An 18574-nucleotide genomic window follows, 5' to 3' on the forward strand; every position below is an offset into this window, starting at 1 on the left:
TAATACCATTTGAATAGTACAGGCTAGGGGAATTGGGAATTCAGCAGTACTGTACAGTTTGAGTCAGATTGTGATTGGTGACCATCTCCTCCCCTGTGCCTCTCCTTGGCAGGATCAGTGTTGTCTAGGTGAGTAAATGAATGGTGTGACAGAACCCTAGCATTGTGCTGAGTCAGACGTAGGCCATGTAAAGTCCTATAGGCCTATCCACATACACACAGCCACACATACAGTAATCKGTTTTGCAAGCTGCTGTCTCAGTAAGTCCAGTACACATCACCACTAAACAATCAACCAGATCAATCAAACAACTAGGTCTGCTGCAGTATGTCAATCCAGTCTGCTCTAGGGGAATCAGGAGGAGTGTTGTAGTCAGTCAGCTAGGTCTGCTCCAGTATGTCAATCCAGTCTGCTCTAGGGGAATCAGGAGGAGTGTTGTAGTCAGTCAGCCAGGCCTGCTGCAGTATGTCAATCCAGTCTGCTCTAGGGGACTCAGGAGGAGTGTTGTAGTCAGTCAGCCAGGTCTGCTGCAGTATGTCAATGTGTTGTAGTCAGTAATGACAGTTGACTCCCTCCTTTTAAAAGGCTGTATTTGTCTTACACACACACACACACACACACTAGGGTGCTGTGCTTGGAGTCTGACCCGTTCGTTCCCTCCTCTACACCATTCACTTTAACACCATCTTGAGGTGTTAAAGGTGTTGAGCAGCTTGAGGGGTGATGAGAGAGAAAAAGGTCCAGTTCCCAGGACCACAAATACAAATTCCATCTAGACACCGTTGCCTTATAGCAGTGGTTCCCAAACTTTTTATAGTCCCGTACCCCTTCAAGCATTCAACCTCCAGCTGCGTACCCCCTCTAGCACCAGGGTCAGCACACTCTCAAATTTTGTTTTTTGCCACCATTGTAAGCCTGCCACACACACACACTATACAATACATTTATTAAACATAAGAATGAGTGTGAGTTTTTGTCACAACCCGGCTCGTGGGAAGTGACAAAGAGCTCTTATAGGACCAGGGCACAAATAAGAATATAATAATAATAATAATCATCAATCATTTTGCTCTTTATTTAACCATCTTAGATATAAAACCTTATTTGTTCATCGAAAATTGTGAATAACTCACCACAGGTTAATGAGAAAGGTGTGCTTGAAAGGATGCACATACCTCTGCAATGTTGGGTTGTATTGGAGAGAGTTTGTATTAAATCATATTCCACACACAGTCTGTGCCTGTATTTAGCTTTCATGCTAGTGAAAGTACTCTCACGTACTGTAGGTACGTGGTTGCAAAGGGCATCAATGTCTTAACAGTGCGATTTGAATACTCAGGATAGTCTGAGCGCAGCCCAATCCAGAAATCTGGCAGTGGCTTTTGATTAAATAAAATTTTCACAGAACCGCTTGTTGCAATTTCAATGAGGCTCTCTTGTTCAGATATCGGTAAGTGGACTAGAGGCAGGGCATGAAAAGGATAACGAATCCAGTTTTTTGTGTCATCCGTTTCAGGAAAGTACCTGCGTAATTGCACACCCAATTCACTCAGGTGCTTCGCTATATCACATTTGACATTGTCCGTAAGCTTGAGTTAATTTGCACAGAAAAAATCATACAATGATGGAAAGACCTSTGTGTTGTCCTCATTAATGCAGACAGKGAAGAGCTCCAACTTCTTAATCATAGCCTCAATGTTGTCTCACACATTGAATATAGTTGCGGAGAGTCCCTGTAATCCTAGATTCAGATCATTCAGACAAGAAAAACATCACCCAGATAGGCCAGTCGTGTGAGAAACTCATCATGCAAACGGTCAGACAAGTGAAAATTATAGTCAGTAAAGAAAACTTTAAGCTCGTCTCTCAATTTAAAAAAATGTGACCAATACTTTGCCCCATGATAACCAGCTCACTTTTGTATGTTGTAAAAGCGTTACATGGTCGCTGCCCATATCATTGCAAAGTGCAGAAAATAAGTTCAGGGGCCTTTCTTTAACAAAGTTAACCATTTTCACTGTAGTGTCCAAAAACGTCTTTCAAGCTGTCAGGCAGTCCCTTGGCAACAAGAGCCTCTCTCGGTGGATGCTGCAGTTTACCAAAGTGGCGTCGGGAGCAACTGCTTGCACGTGCGTTACCACTCCACTATGTCTCCCTGTCATGGCAGTGAAACCAGGTTACTCAGGCGAGGAAAAAAACTCACCCAAATGTATAGCCCCGTTGGAAAATATAAATGTACTGTTTGAAAATGTGAAGAAAGAAAAATAATAGAATGTGAATAAAAAATAAATAAATGTGAATCACATTTTTATTTGGCGTACCCGCGACGGCATTGCGAGGACCCCTGGGGTTTGGGAATACCTGCCCTAGAGCACACACACAACTATACATCCCTCGGCCTGAACATCAGCGCCACAGGGACCTTCCACACAACTATACATCCCTCGGCCTGAACATCAGCGCCACAGGGAACTTCCACACAACTATACATCCCTCGGCCTGAACATCAGCCGCCACAGGGAACTCCACAAAGCTGTGAACGATCTGAGAGACAAGGCAAGAAGGGCCTTCTATGCCATCAAAAGGAACATAACATTCGACATACCAATTAGGATCTGGCTAAAAATACTTGAATCAGTTATAGAACCCATTGCCCTTTATGGTTGTGAGGTCTGGGGTCCGCTCATCAACCAAGAATTTACCAAATGGGACAAACACCAAATTGAGACTCTGCATATAGAATTCTGCAAAAATATCCTCTGTGTACAACGTAAAACACCAAATAATGCATGCAAAGCAGAATTAGGCCGATACCCGCTAATTATTAAAATCCAGAAAGGAGCCATTAAATTCTACAACCACCTAAAAGAACCTCTCTTGGTTTTGGAGAGATTTTCATCATTGGATGGAACAAGGAATTATTGGATGGAACTGCAATTATTGGATGGAACAAGGGTAGAGTCTGTCAGCTTGAGGAAATGTTGCAGCGCCTGCAAGCCTCCAGTGTGTGGGATGTTAGTGTATAAGCTAACCATACGTCTGCTACAGTGGGACCAGATAGAGCCATGACAAAACAAGGAAATAAAACTGCTGAAAGCCGATTGGCTTCCTATTTAAAAATAAGATTGAGAACAAGCTATGAAAGGTTGCTGGATTGAATCCCCGAGCTGACAAGGTAAAAATCTGTTGTTCTTCCCCTGAACAAGGCAGTTAACCCACTGTTCCCTGATAGGCTGTCATTGTAAATAAGAATTTGTTCTTAACTGACTTGCCTAGTTAAATAAAGGTTTTTAAAAAATGCAATGAAGGAAAAATACTGGATTTTGGTGCAGGTACAGCCATCCAGCTCAAGAATAAATATTACGATATTGTGAAAATGATACGATATGATATAGTGTCAAAATAATATCCCGATATGTCATTGCATCGATGTTTTTCTTCTCCCCAGCGCTACTTTTAACCAGGGCACAAAAGTAGTGCACTATGTAGGAATAGGGTGTCATTTGGGACGTAGCCTATGTTGACTAGCCCACCTTTCATATTCATATGAACACGTCTAAAGCAAACTTTTATTGACCATTCATTCTCTAGTGCAAACAAAACAGTGGCATTTCATAGTCACATCAATATTACAAGAGGAATTGATAGAACCATTTATTTTGATCAGTGAGGAGGAATATACAATCACTGTACCACAGAATTGCTAACTTCTCTCAGTTTKTGGCTTAGTTTCCTAGGTCATGACTACGTCCATGTCATTTGAAGCCCTGGCGCTTAACATTAAAAATGTTTGTTGCCTTTTTTTAAAACCCCCAATTGACTTATTTCCATCTGAAGTCTTACATCATGAATCCCTTATTCATTCACTGCTGTTCGCTCAGATCATCTCTCTATCATCTCCTCTGCTGTGCTTTCTGCTGAGACAGCTTTAGTCAGGAATAATGAGCATTATGATTAACTGATGAGCTTAGCTGCTCCTGGCTCCTCACTGATAGCAGGACCTCTGTCTGCCTGTCTTTTTGTCTTTCTCTCTGTCTGCCTGTCGGTCAGCGGAGGCTGCTGATGGGAGGACGGCTCATAATAATGGCCAGAACGGAGCAAATGGAATGGCATCAAACACCTGGAAACCATGGAAACCATGTGTTTGATGTATTTGATARCATCCCACTCATTCCTCTCCTCTCCAGCCATTACCATGAGCCTGTCCTCCCCAATTAAGGTGCCACCAACCTCCTGTGCTGTCTGTCTAATAATGTGTCTAATAATGTAGCCAGCTCTTCAATATCGCCACCCTAAGAAGCCAGTGAAATACTGATGTGGTATCTAGAGGGTCTTATCAAAGTCCTGCCATCATCTGCTGTCCGTCTGAACGTGCCTCGGACTTTAATGACCGCAGGAGGATGTCATCTGAGTGCCAAAGGCCACCCTATTCCCCTTTTTAGTGCTCTACTTTTGACTTGGGCCCATTGGGCTCTGGTGAGAAGTAGTGCACTATGTAGGGAATATYTTGTCATTTGGGACGTAGGCGTGATCTCCACTGGAGGACAAGGTTAGGTGGTGACTGACTGCAGGCAGGCAGACAGGGAGCACTGTGCTGAATCCAAAACACTGTTTGTGGAGAAAATAGCCTAGACTGCTGAATGCTTATTAAATTAGGGCTAATCAATTGTAAAGTCATCAGAAGCACATCCTCCTCCCTGTGTCAAGATTGGGTGCGTTCCATCCAGGATTAATCCTCCTAGTTTCTACCTTTCTACCACTTTCACCACCATCTCTCCAAATCAATTCCTGACAGTCACCAGCCTGCTACCATCATGCTAGCCTTTAAGAAATGTCCAGTACCATCAATGTATAATGATGACAGTCACCGTTACATCACCTGAAACAGCAAASGTTCTGTGCAAGCAGGCCAAGACCCCAGTGCCTTTGGCAGTGCAGTCTAACAGCCTCTGGGCTGTGCTGAACAGATGACCTCTAGGGGGCTGTATCTGCACAGGTGCTGCTGGCTACTGGCTAGCCTCCAGTGGTGCGTAGCTTTCAAGGATCACAGTCAGCTCATGTAAATTACCCTGAGTAATGCCATTCAATGCCATCCTAACATACTTTCTCTCTCTCTGTTTCCCTTGCAGATATTTCCAGGATATCGTCATTCTACGCTGGTATGTACCGGGGGATTTTGCCCTGGCAGTAAAGATTCTGTCATTTAAAGTGAATAGTGCTACGTGTATTTTGCCCTGCAGTAAAGATTCTGTCATTTAAAGTGAATAGTGCTACGTGTATTTTGCCCTGGCAGTAAAGATTCTGTCATTTAAAGTGAATAGTGCTACGTGTATTTTGCCCTGGCAGTAAAGATTCTGTCATTTAAAGTGAATAGTGCTACGTGTATTTTGCCCTGGCAGTAAAGATTCTGTCATTTAAAGTGAATAGTGCTACGTGTATTTTGCCCTGGCAGTAAAGATTCTGTCATTTAAAGTGAATAGTGCTACGTGTATTTTGCCCTGGCAGTAAAGATTCTGTCATTTAAAGTGAATAGTGCTACGTGTATTTTGCCCTGGCAGTAAAGATTCTGTCATTTAAAGTGAATAGTGCTACGTGTATTTTGCCCTGGCAGTAAAGATTCGTCATTTAAAGTGAATAGTGCTACGTGTATTTTGCCCTGGCAGTAAAGATTCTGTCATTTAAAGTGAATAGTGCTACGTGTATTTTGCCCTGGCAGTAAAGATTCTGTCATTTAAAGTGAATAGTGCTACGTGTATTTTTGCCCTGGCAGTAAAGATTCTGTCATTTAAAGTGAATAGTGCTACGTGTATTTGCCCTGGCAGTAAAGATTCTGTCATTTAAAGTGAATAGTGCTACGTGTATTTTGCCCTGGCAGTAAAGATTCTGTCATTTAAAGTGAATAGTGCTACGTGTATTTTGCCCTGGCAGTAAAGATTCTGTCATTTACAGTGAATAGTGCTACGTGTATTTTGCCCTGGCAGTAAAGATTCTGTCATTTAAAGTGAATAGTGCTACGTGTATTTTGCCCTGGCAGTAAAGATTCTGTCATTTACAGTGAATAGTGCTGTGTGAAGCGCTGGTTGAGTGCGTGTAGTATTTATAGAAAAAGGACAAACTGCACCTAGACTTGCTCTAGATGAGTGCAGCCAGATTGTATTCCACATGTTGTTCCCTATACATGTTGTTCCCTACAATACATACAGCTATTCCACATGTTGTTCCCTATACAGTACATACAGCTATGTGACTGTTAGCTTCCTGGAGGGGCCCATGGCTGAAGCTAAAGGCATGATGGGGCTCTCTTCATCTCCTGCAATCAACATTTCTCTCTGATTCTTCATCAATATTTCATTGTTTGAACAACATGTACTGGAGAAAAATGATCTATTTAAAATATCTAAAATATCAGATAACTATTTGTTGCAGTAAACATCTCTGCAAAGGAATGGAAAATCTCTTCCAGTTTGATAGCTATTTCATTTCTCACCAGACTTACAGTTTTGACTTAAATTGGCTTGAAAATCTATGGCAAGACCTCAACATGGCTGCTAGCGCACGCCTGTTCTCATAGTTTCACTTCGGAATTGCCGTAATTGGAGGAACGTACAATTTTTTACCCATTCATTCTGCGTGTTTACAGGTTAATTCCGCGTGGTTACAGCGTTATTTTGGTGTTTACAGGGTTAAAACAGAAACAACTCAAAGGGTAATGTTGCTGTTTTCATTCAGTATCATTGAGTACTCTCCCTGCTTGCAAAGAATTGTGAAACTGCCGTGGCGCATGGGTCTAAGCAGTTGTGCTCTGGCTCAGAGCCTCGTGAGTTCGTTGTGCCATTGTGTTATTATTATTTATTTATGTAGCTCCAACAAAGGCATATATCCACATCCTCAGTACCTTTTCACATGTCCCAAATCGAAGGTCTTTCTTGTGACCAGCCTGGTCCAGCGATGATCAACAACAACTTGACAGAGCTTGAAGAATGTTAAAAACAATAATGTAATGTGTAAATATTGTACAATCCAGGTGTGCAAAGCTCTTAGAGAATTACCCAGGAAGACTCACAGCTGTAATCACTGCCAAAGTTGATTCTAGTATGTATTGACTCAAGGTGTGAATTAGGGTATTGTGTGTAGATGGGTGAGAAGAAATCGATTGAATCCATTTTGAATTCAGGCTGCGACACAACAAAATGTTGAATAAGTCAAGGGGTATGAATACATTCTGAAGGCACTGTATGTATGTGTGGAGCTGGAGCCCATTATTTTAGACATAATGGGGTTTCTAACCTGATATCTAGGGCTCTGAGGCAGCCATGTTCCCTGTGGGAGTGTATTGCGACAGACTATCAGTGGAAACATCCTCTAAATTCTCTCTGCACTCACAGGGTTAGGACGGAGCTGCTGTGAGGACAGACAGGCTAAGTGGTTGGTTGTGTACAGGTAAATAACATCCAGCTGATTGGTTGTGTTGATCCATAGTCAGTCAGCAGTATTGGAGAATCGTGGCCTTGGCCAAGACTGGATAACTGCACCCAAAAGCCGGTATCATCTGACAGACTGACGTCCTCTTGAATGGGGTGCGGAGTAAACAGAGTATGAACCATCCTGCATCAGTTAAGCCCCTTACAGTACATACCAACGCTTTTACCAGGGTTTAGATACCCAGATTTCTCATATTCTCTCTGGTTTGGTTTTTATCACCTTGTTATGTTGTTTTGGCCTCTTATGTGAATGGATGGTGTCCCTGGTTGTGTGTCTGATTTGAGGTAGACGACACCACAGGCATGAAGCATCTGATTTTCCGCTGAAGAAAGCAGTGCTGCAGCACCTTGGTGTTCTTTGGAGGTTAGTGTGATTTAGTGCAATTGAATATGCATTATCAATTCCTTTGAAAGGATGTACTATAGACAGAAGGCCTATACTGTGAAAAACCAATGACAACCAGATCCCTCTCTCTCTCTTATGGTGAATAATGTATTGTTGAGGCTGTGCTTGATTATGATAAGTATAGAACAGCACCATCCTGTAGAGCTGTTGAGGTAAGTCAGTGGGTACAAACCAGGCTGTCTGTCTGTTCACAGTGCTTCAGTTGAGTGGAGTGACTAAACACATCAAAGTATCATTTTTCTGGGTCAATCATCTGTCAAACTCATTCCCCAAGTGTCAGAGAGTTTTTGCTCCTCCGTTGTACATGATGATAATTAGGAAGGTCACTGATTAGTAAGGAACTCTATTCACCTGGTTGTCTAGGAGACGCTAGGCCCTCCATGGAATGAGTTTGACCCCCCCCGGCTGATTTAAAAAAGCTTGATGATACCCTGTGTTTTGCAGCAGGTTTAGACTGCTTGTGTATGTAATAGCCTAGGCCTAATTCATGCATTATGATTATTCCATAGAATCTCTGTTCTGTTGTGTGATTGGTGGAATCAAAAAGCTCCATCGCCACTAAGACAGGGAGATAGCTGTGACCTCATCACACACAGATCCAGTATCTGATCCCAGACATTCACTAGGATGGTGATAGCATTGCAGAGTTACTTTTCATATCACTTAAAACATCTATGTAACGTCATCAATATTCCTCACCTGTCTACACCTTGGAGGAAAATGGAATGCTGCAAATGGAAAGCATACAGGAGGAGGAGAAGAGGGAGAAGAGGAAGAAGGGAGGAACTGAGAGAGAGAGGACATGTTTTGGCTGATAGCCAGAGGCATAGGGGCAGACCTTGTTGTAAGGAGGAGAAAGAGGAGGAGAAGAAGGGAGGAAATGAGAGGAAGAGGGACATGTTTTGGCTGATAGCCAGAGGCATAGGGGCAGACCTTGTTGTAAGGAGGAGAAAGAGGAGGGGGAAGAAGGGAGGAACTGAGAGAGGGAGGACATGTTTTGGCTGATAGCCAGAGGCATAGGGGCAGACCTTGTTGTAAAGAGGAGGAGGAAGAAGAGATATTGTTTGCTAATGAACTGAGCGCTAGTCATGACCCAGGATGTACTTGATTTGCAGCTCTCTCTCTCTCTCTCTCTCAACCGTGGCTGAAGAGCCGCTGTCCGTTTTGTGAACAGGAGAAGAGCTGAGTATAGTTCCCTAAATGAGGTTGAGCTCTCTACTAGTCTCTTGCCCTCCTTCTCTCTCCTCCCACCCTGCCTCCCGCCTCCCTCACTCTCTCTCTACCTCTCTCTGAGTCACACACAAACCCAGCTCACACCCTCCTGACACAGCCGACTCGGCAGCAGCGTTTCACAGCAGCAGTAGCAGCAGCTTGTCCTGGATTACAAGGCTGTCACATCGGAGTAGACAGGCGGTTGTAGTGCTTGAACTTAACTGAAGGATTGTTTTGTTTTTTGTCTCCTCTGTGTCTTCTACTACACTGTTTTCCAAGTCCGCTGCCTCCCGGGCTTGATTCATTTACAAGGCTGTGCAGAGGCACGTAGAGGGATTTATTTAGAGGCTGGAAGCCAACGCTGAGGGGATCTGAAGAGGAATCGGAAGATAAGGAGCTGACAACACAGCCCTGTCCCATATTGATCTTCTGTCTCTCTCTCTGTCTCTCTCTCTCTGTCTCTCTGTCTCTCTCACTCCCTCTCGGAGTGACACCAAACACCTCTGACCCGGAAACAGCCTGTCTGTCAGGCAAGGTGGATGTTAGGATAAAAACCTCTTGAGGATTTCACTGAGTTGCTCCCTTGACGTCTTCTCCTCCTCACCCCACAGTTCTCTCCCCTGAGGCAGGGCTGTGTGAACGGGTCAGAGGGGGGCAGCGGTAGGGGCTGTGAGGAGCGGAGAGGGGCTGTGCCGGGGTCCTCCGGGGCAGAGGAAGAAGCAGCAGCCTGTCCTGGCCTGGCCTCTATGCGGTTGTGGAAGGGGACAGGGTCAGGGAGCCTGGGGCTGGTTCAGGCCGCAGGGTCTGGTGGTGGGATAGAAAGACAGGTGCTGCTGCGGCCATCATGGAGAGGAGTGGCTGCATCCCCCTATGCTGGGCCCGGGGCGCCTGTGTTTACGCTCAACACCCTCCACTCCCAAGTATGTACTGTGTACACACAGCAGATATGTTATGCACACTAGGTGCTTCTAGGTAGAGCCTTTTAACCAGTGTTCATCTCAGTGTTTTTTAGAGGTCTTTCTGTTGATGATGGCTGTGTTTGGATGTGTGRTGAATATGAATGTGATTTAAGGCTACACTGACTGAATGCTAATTCCCAGAACTCTGCTATAGTTAGAGATGAATGTGATTTGCCATGCCCTGCTTTATGCAGGTATTATTGCTGCCTCTCCTACTATAACATGCCAAGACGTCAGGTGCGCTGAATGGCAATGCCCCAATGTGTACAGCAGCACTGTACCGCAGGTTGCCATAGAGACAAAGGTATTCTTCTCTCATCTGATCACCACAACAAACCAAGCCATGGTGGTCATTAAGTCATCCATGGCTGTGAAAGTAATCAGTACAGCATCTAACGCAGTGTTTCCCAACTCCAGTCCTCATTTSTATTGTAGCCCTGGACAAGCACACCTGATTCAACTAATCATCAGGCCCTAAATGAGTTGAATGAGATATGTTTGTCCCGGGCTACAACAAAATGTGTGCTGGTGGTGTTACTGGAGAACCGGAGCTGGGAAACGCTGACTACTGCTGAGCACTGACTTACAGGAGGACTGCTGTCTGTCTGTCCCCTGAACATATTACGGAGCAGAGGGGTGAATTCCCATTAGTCTTGAACTGATTAAGTGTCGGGCAGGGCTGTGATTAGTGTTCTTGTGAGGGGAGGGGATAGCTGTTGAATAACTAGGCCAGGTAGAGCGAGAACTGCCCAGGCAACAGCAGTAGCAGCAGAACTAGCAGCAGTAGAAACAGAAACAGAACTAGTAGCAGTAGAACGAAACAAACTAGTAGCAGTAGAACAGAAACAGAACTAGTAGCAGTAGAAAACAGAACTAGTAGCAGTAGAAAACAGAAACAGAACTAGCAGCAGTAGAAACAGAACTAGTAGCAGTAGAACAGAACTAGTAGCAGTAGAAACAGAAACAGAACTAGCAGCAGTAGAAACAGAACTAGTCGCAGTAGAAACAGAAACAGAACTAGTAGCAGTAGAAACAGAAACTAGTAGCAGTAGAAACAGAAACAGAACTAGTAGCAGTAGAAACAGAAAACAGAACTAGCAGCAGCAGAAACAGAACTAGTAGCAGTAGAAACAGAAACTAGTAGCAGTAGAAACAGAAAAAACAGAAACTAGCAGCAGCAGAAACAGAACTAGTAGCAGTAGAAACAGAAACAGAACTAGTAGGCAGTAGAAACAGAAAACAGAACTAGCAGCAGCAGAAACAGCAGCAGACAGCAGCAACAGAAAAACAGAACTAGTAGCAGTAGAAACAGAACTAGTAGCAGTAGAAACAAAACTAGTAGCAGTAGAAACAGAACTAGCAGCAGTAGAAACAGAACTAGCAGCAGTAGAAAACAGAAACAGAACTAGCAGCAAATAACAGAAACAGAACTAGTAGCAGTAGAAAAACAGAACTAGTAGCAGTAGAAACAAAACAGAACTAGTAACAGTAGAAACATAAGAACTAGTAGCAGTAGAAACAGAAACAAACTAGCAGCAGCAGAACAAGAACTAGTAGCAGTAGAACAGAACTAGTAGCAGCAGGAAACAGAAACTAGTAGCAGCAGAAACAGAACTAGTAGCAAGCAGAAACAGAAACAGAACTAGCAAATCAGCAGTAGAAACAGAACAGAACTAGTAGCAGCAGTAGAAACAGAAACAGAATAGTAGCAGTAGAAACAGAAACTAGTAAGCCAGTAGAAACAGAACTAGTAGCAGAGAAACAGAACTAGTAGCAGTAGAAACAGAAACGTAGCAGCAGAAAACAGAACTAGTAGCAGTAGAAACAAGAACTAGTAGCAGCAGGAAACAGAACTATTAGCAGTAGAAACAGAACTAGTAGCAGCAGAAACAGAACTAGTAGCAGTAGAAACAGAAACAGAACTAGTAGCAGTAGAAACAGAACTAGTAGCAGTAGAAACAGAAACAGAACTATCAGCAGCAGCAACAGAAACAGCAGCGGTGGCAGCTGCTTTACTCTCTCCCTGGATACCAGTATCTATCATGAGTCCTGGTGCTTTAGAAAAGCCAGAACAGAATAACACTGGGGACGTCTTCCCTTCTGTCTTCATCTATTTAGAGGCTCTGGCTCTCCTTCAAACGGCATCCTCCAGGGTTAGTGTAAACGCAGCATATATTAAACCCAGGCAAAGCCTTGATGTATTTTTTGAGGGGGGGCTGGATAGTTCTGTGTGAGCTGGTACAGTAGGCAGAGGATGAGAGGAAAGGAAGCTTTAATCCAGGGAGGAAGCAGTAGCTCCAGCAATAGCAGGTTGTAATGAGGATGTAGGAGTGTAGAGCAGAGCCGTGGGACTGAGGGAGAGAGTCGGTGGGAATCCGCTTGGGTCCCCAKAGGCTATAGGATAAATACTGGATGCGTTCTAATTGTCACCCTATTCTCTATAGAGTGCAGTACTTTTGACCAGGGCTCATAGGTGCAGTATGTAGGGAATAGGGTGCTATTTGGGACATGGCCATACAGGCTCCAGATGCAGCAGGTGTTGTACCCTGAGCACTAACTCCACAGTAAAGGATGGTGATGGTGAAGGTATGGTGCTCCATGTAGTGGACATGACGTGATCAGTTCTACTGTACTGTAGAAGAAGGGTTTGTTTGAGCCCTTGGTTCATGGTAATGCCGTTGGGGCCAAATGGATCAAATCAGATTTTGTACTGTGACTCACTTGTATACACACACACACACACACACACACACACACTCTGATCTGTGGTATTTTGTTAACATTTCTTGGTTAAATCAAGAGATTTCAAAGCCATTAAAAGACAAGGCTTAGTTTTCAGCTGGTAAAATGTTGTGGTCAATGAAAGATGTGAGATGCAACAGCATTAAAGGACACACACAGCAAGCCAGTCACTCAGTTTCCTCAGGATCATCATATGGCTCCTCACAATGCCCAGCCTGGCTCCCTGTATGGTATGGACTTTACCCTCGTCTCCCTCTAGTGCCACACGCTTAAGAGACACCTGGGGAACTATGGAGGGTAGATGGAGCCTGTAGGGAAAATATAGGCTACTGTGTCGCTACAGGGCCTTGTAGTCCAAACAAGGAGCATGACGCAAAAGGCAGCCCTCATGTTTTTTGTTAACCTGGAATATAACTTATTGTCATTATTATTATTATTATTATTATTAGTAGTAGTAGTAGTATTATTACCGTATATATTATTGTCACGTGTTACAAGCGAACAACGGAAAGTGTCTTCTGCTCCATTCTCAACCCCCTCCAAGCGGTGGGGCGGCCACTGAGTTTCGAGCTGTTAAATTGAGGACAATGGCAGTTCAATAAAAAATGCCTCTTTGTATTAATCTGAAATATGATATATTGCCTTTTTCATGGTGCTTACACCTCTCCTTGTCTAGTCTGTCATCCCCCACATGTTTTAAACTGACCACCATCATTCTGTTCCAAGAACTCTCTAAGGCTTCACGCCACAATGACTACCGCCCTGTAGCACTTACTTCTTTAATAATGAAGTGCTTTGCGAGGCTGGTTATGGCAACATTAACTCCATCATCCCAGACACCTAGACCCACTCCCAATTTGCATACTGCCCCAACAGATCCATACACGACGAAGTGCATAAAGTTCCTCAGCGCTCACAAAAACAAACACTCTGACAAAAGTCCTCTACTTCTATTCGAGGTGGAAATGATGAATCAGACACTTATCGATAGCAACAGCTCATAGTCCTCCTAGAATCAGAAGTTTTTTTGACTCAATGGAGGAACGTATCAGAGAAATGCTGATGAATGTCTTGCTCGAGCTGTGTATGCAACTGGTTCATCTCTGATGCTCACAGGCAATGTGTATTGGAAGAGATTTCTGAATGTTCTTCACCCAGCATACACCCCTCCAACCAGACATGCTTTATCTACTCATTTGCTAGATGCAGAGTTAAAGTGAAGGTCAAGCAAATCATAGAGAAAGCAGACTGTATTGCAATCATCTCTGATGGGTGGTCAAATGTTCGTGGGCAAGGAATAATTAACTACATCTCCAACCCTCAACCAGTATTCTACAAGAGCACAGACACACCGGTCTCTACATTGCAGATGAGCTAAAGGCAGTCATTAATGACATTGACCACAGAAGGTATTTGCACTGGTGACAGAAATGCTGCGAACATGAAGGCTGCTTGGTCTAAAGTGGAGGAGTCCACCTCACATCAACCCATTGGCTTGTGCTCATGCATTGAATCTGTCCTCAAGGACATCATGGCACTGAAAACAATGGATAAACTAGAAGAGAGCAAAGAAATGGTTAGGTATGTGAAGGGTCATCAAGTTATAGCAGCAATCTACTCACAAGCAAAGTGAGAAGAATAAGAGAACCACATTGAAGCTGCCCAGCAGCTCCTCTATTCCTGGAGAGGAAGGAGTCTCCAAAAATGGCCATATCACAGTCTGCCAATATGAACAGCCCATCAGAGGATCCTCCGGATGATGTATTTTGGGAGAGAGTGGTAAGCAGCCTGAAACTCCTGAAACCTATAGCAGTAGCCATTGCACGGATTGAGGGAGACAATGCCATCCTGTCTGATGTTCAGACTCTGCTTGCAGATGTAAGAGAAGAATCCATACTGCCTGCCCACTTCACTGTTGCTCCAAGCAGAGGAAACTGCAGTTCGGAAATACATCAAAAAACGTGAAGATTCTGCCTAAAGCCTATACTTGTCACGTTCTGACCTTAGTTCCTTTTTTATGTCTTTATTTTAGTTAGGTCAGAGCGTGAGTTGGGGTGGGCATTCTTGTTGTTTTTCTATGTTTTGTTCTATGGTTATATTTCTATGGTTTGGCCTAGTATGGTTCCAATCAGAGGCAGGTGTCAGTCGTTGTCTCTGATTGGGAGCCATATTTAGGTAGCCTGTTTTCCTTTTGTGTTTGGGGTGGTTGTTTTCCTGTGTCTGTGTTTTCCATACGGGACTGTTTCGTTTCGTTTTGTATCATTTCACGTTTTTTTTTGTATTCTTAGTGTTCAGTTATTAAATTTAATATGGACACTTCCCACGCTGCGCTTTGGTCCTCCTCTTCTTCCAACAGCGACAAGCGTTACACATACACGCGCAGCGTACATGTTGGACCCCAAGTATGCTCTGTGGTCACTAAAGATCCCATGGCACTTATTGTAAGAGTATGTGTCTTAACCTTGGTGTCTGGCTAAATTCCCCATCTGGCCCTCATACCATCATGGCCACTCTAATCATCCCCAGCTTCCAATTGGCTCATTCATCCCTGTAACTATCCCAGATTGTTGCTGTGTTTGAAAATATGTTCTCAGTCAACTTACTGGTAAAATAAGGAATAAATAAAATAGTCAATTATGTCAAACAGGAGTGGATACAGACCTGATTCCCCCTAGTGAGAGTAGGCCAATGAAATGAATCCATCGGCTGCACAGCAATTAACAGCCCTGTTCTACATGTCTATGTTCCTAACTAAGGTTTTGAGACATCATTCATTACCTTCTTAGAAATATTGACTTTTGTGTGTGTGTGTGTGTGTGTGTGCACGTGTCTTTCTCTCTGTATGAAGATGGCTGTATGTTGAACCTTAAGATAAATGACAGTTGTCCAGTTGCAGCTTGTCCTCTGCCTTGCACCATGCTTGTTTGAATTAAACATTTCCTCTCAGTAGAACATTTACTCACATGCTCCAAATCTAGTTCCTATTTTCTTGCTTACTTCTAGTATTTGACTTTGTTTTCAGTGTTGTTCACTGCACAGTAAGGTGCGTTACATAGTAGCCTGCGTTGTCCTGCAAGAATAGAAGGCCATGATCAAACCTCCCTGGAGATAGCCTGGCCTAGCTGCTGAACGGGCCCTCCCTGGAGATAGGCCTGGCCTAGCTGCTGAACGGGCCCTCCCTGGAGATAGCCTGGCCTAGCTGCTGACTCGCCTAGCTGCTGAACGGGCCCCTCCTGGAGATAGCCTGGCTAGCTGCTGAACGGGCCTCCCTGGAGATAGCCTGGCCTAGCTGCTGAACGGGCCCTCCCTGGAGATAGCCTGGCCTAGCTGCTGAACGGGCCTCCCTGGAGCAGCCTGGCCTAGCTGCTGAACGGGCCTCCCTGGAGATAGCCTGGCCTAGCTGCTGAACGGGCCCTCCCTGGAGATAGCCTGGCCTAGCTGCTGAACGAGCCCTCTGTGAGTTCGGAAAAAGGCCATGTTTTTTCTCACCGCATCGAAACAGTGGAACAGAAATCTATGGTTGTTCAGTAGTGCTGATGAAGTGCTGTTTGACTCTCATTGGTATTGACACGTGTTGTTACAGCAGCGTGGCTCTGGCCAATGTGGGCCCAGACTACTGTGAATAACTAACCTAGAGAGAAGACTGCAGTCCACAGTCAATCCCTCTGAGCCAGAGACACTGTTACACAATCCCTTTAGGATGGGACTACAGTACAACTAGAGTAACGAGATCAATACTCTCACGAGTTAGACAGACAGTGAGCTACTCTATTGACTATATAACCAAGCTTATATACCAAGCTTTGTTCATACTACAAGTAAATGAAGAATTCATTTGATAACAAACATCCCACGGCAATGACCTGATATCAACGTCAAATCAACATCTATTTTGAGTTGAAAATAACGAGGAAACAATGTTGGCATTTTACCCTGAGGGATAACAACTAGGCTATTAGTATCCTATTATCCTATTAGCAGCCTGTTTTTATTAGGCTGATATTATTAATGGATAACCCAGATGAGTTGTATCAAGTTGATGTACAGTAATTGAGATGTGTCAGTCTTACAATCAAATGGGTGTTATTTAGGGAGTCTGTGGGGACAACATTACATCTCTGTCCTCTCCTGTATCACCCCTGTTAACCATCTCATCTCCTAGTCGACTGGCCCTCCAGCCTCTCAGTCACTACAAGGGATGTGTGGTCAGTATGTGTCCTATAATGATTAGCCTATCCTGGTAAAGGTCTTTCAGAAACTATAGTAGGGAATTGGCTGAGGCAGTCAGTAGACAGACATGCTAGAAAGTTCCTGATAATGTTGACAGAAGGTTTATTTAGTAGGTCTATTTAAGGGCTGTTTGATTAGGTTATGTGTGTTTACTTCAATAGTTTACTTAGGGTAGCACTATGTTGACCCAATTAGTCACAATAACAACTAAACCTTAAAGATGTTTGACATGAAGTCATTTATCATTCTTCCGTACAGTAGGTTCACTCAAGGATCTTTGTCGGTATGATGAGGCATTTTGTCAAGTCGGCTAATCTCATAAACGTTTCCCGACAGGTATAACTTGTTCTTCTTTGAAAGGTTTTCCGTCAGATAATCACCTACTTTCCTCTCTGTGCTGACCTGCTCGTGGTGTGTGTGTGTGTGTGTGTGTGTGTGGTGTGTGTGGTGTGTGTGTGTGTGTGTGTGTGTGTGTGTGTGTGTGTGTGTGTGTGTGTGTGTGTGTGTGTGTGTGTGTGTGTGTGTGTGTGTGTGTGTGTGTGTGTTTTTGTGGGTGTGTGTGTGTGTGTGTGTGTGTGTGTGTGTGTGAGCCTCTCAGTTAGAGGTGACTGTAGGTCAATCCGTAAACTAGCAGAGTCAGCAGATAGGCTAGGCTATACTTCCCCCCTCATCACTGTCCTTGTGCCTGCTCTGCAGCCTGGCTGACTACTGACTGCTGACTGCTGACTGGCTGACTGCTCTGTGCTGTCATTATCAGTCACTTTGACACATCACACAGCAAAGCTAGATACAGTATCAACCACTTATTCTTTAGCTGCAATGTCAAAGCAGTATGCTCTTGGATTGGAAGTACAAATTAGTGAGTGAATAATATTGACAGGGACAAGCAAACGAAATCCCTATCATTKATTTCTTAGAAAGAAATCAGCTGACTGAAGAAATCTACTTCTTCTGTCRGCTTTTGGAAAAGCTAACTGTTTTGGTCCTGTGRCCTCATTTTGTTGGCRTGTGGTGTAAAGGGTTAAAGTTTCGTAATGGTTAGGTTGTTACGAATGAATGCACTGATATGTGGACGCGCGTGGCTTTTTGTCATCTTTGAAAAAAATGACTTTATATCAGAGTTGTGCCTGTAGTCATAGAGATATATAGAGGACTCATCATGGATATAACCCGTTTTAGCATTGCCGTTGTCATTGAGGGCTTCCACCATTTTAAAGTAGTCAACTGGGTGGGGATTCCTATGAGTTGGGAGAAATCAGCCAATGAAAATAAGAAAATGTACTACTTTAAAATGGAGATAGTATGGGCAGTGCCATTGAGGCTGTCACAGACGTTATAATGGCACAGATACAGATACAAAGATAAGTCCTCTAACCTCCAAGATGGTGTWGCAGTCGGACGTGTGRTTTTSTCTAATCCCTTCCTGTCCCTTGTAAACATCGTTTTTCCTTGTTTTTTCCCTGTATATATATTTAATATTTTAATATCACTTTCTATCACGGACTGAATATACTCTCCTGCAACCCGCCTCACCCAATGTGGTA

General features: G+C 43.9%; 1 long non-coding RNA gene across 2 annotated transcripts in view; it reads left to right on the plus strand.

Moving 5' to 3' along the window:
- The window catches only part of LOC139027447 (uncharacterized), a 33181-nt gene that overhangs the window by 7602 nt on the left and 7005 nt on the right, over nucleotides 1-18574 (plus strand). The window contains exons 1-2 of one of the 2 annotated variants that reach the window (XR_011479530.1): nucleotides 4915-5026; nucleotides 5130-5159. This is a non-coding gene — a long non-coding RNA (uncharacterized lncRNA). Of the gene's footprint in view, nucleotides 1-4914; nucleotides 5027-5129; nucleotides 5160-18574 lie in introns of those variants that run through there. The other variant, XR_011479529.1, reaches the window with a different exon arrangement.

Source organism: Salvelinus sp. IW2-2015, unplaced genomic scaffold (assembly GCF_002910315.2).
Source record: "Salvelinus sp. IW2-2015 unplaced genomic scaffold, ASM291031v2 Un_scaffold16399, whole genome shotgun sequence".
Lineage (NCBI taxonomy): Eukaryota > Metazoa > Chordata > Actinopteri > Salmoniformes > Salmonidae > Salvelinus > Salvelinus sp. IW2-2015.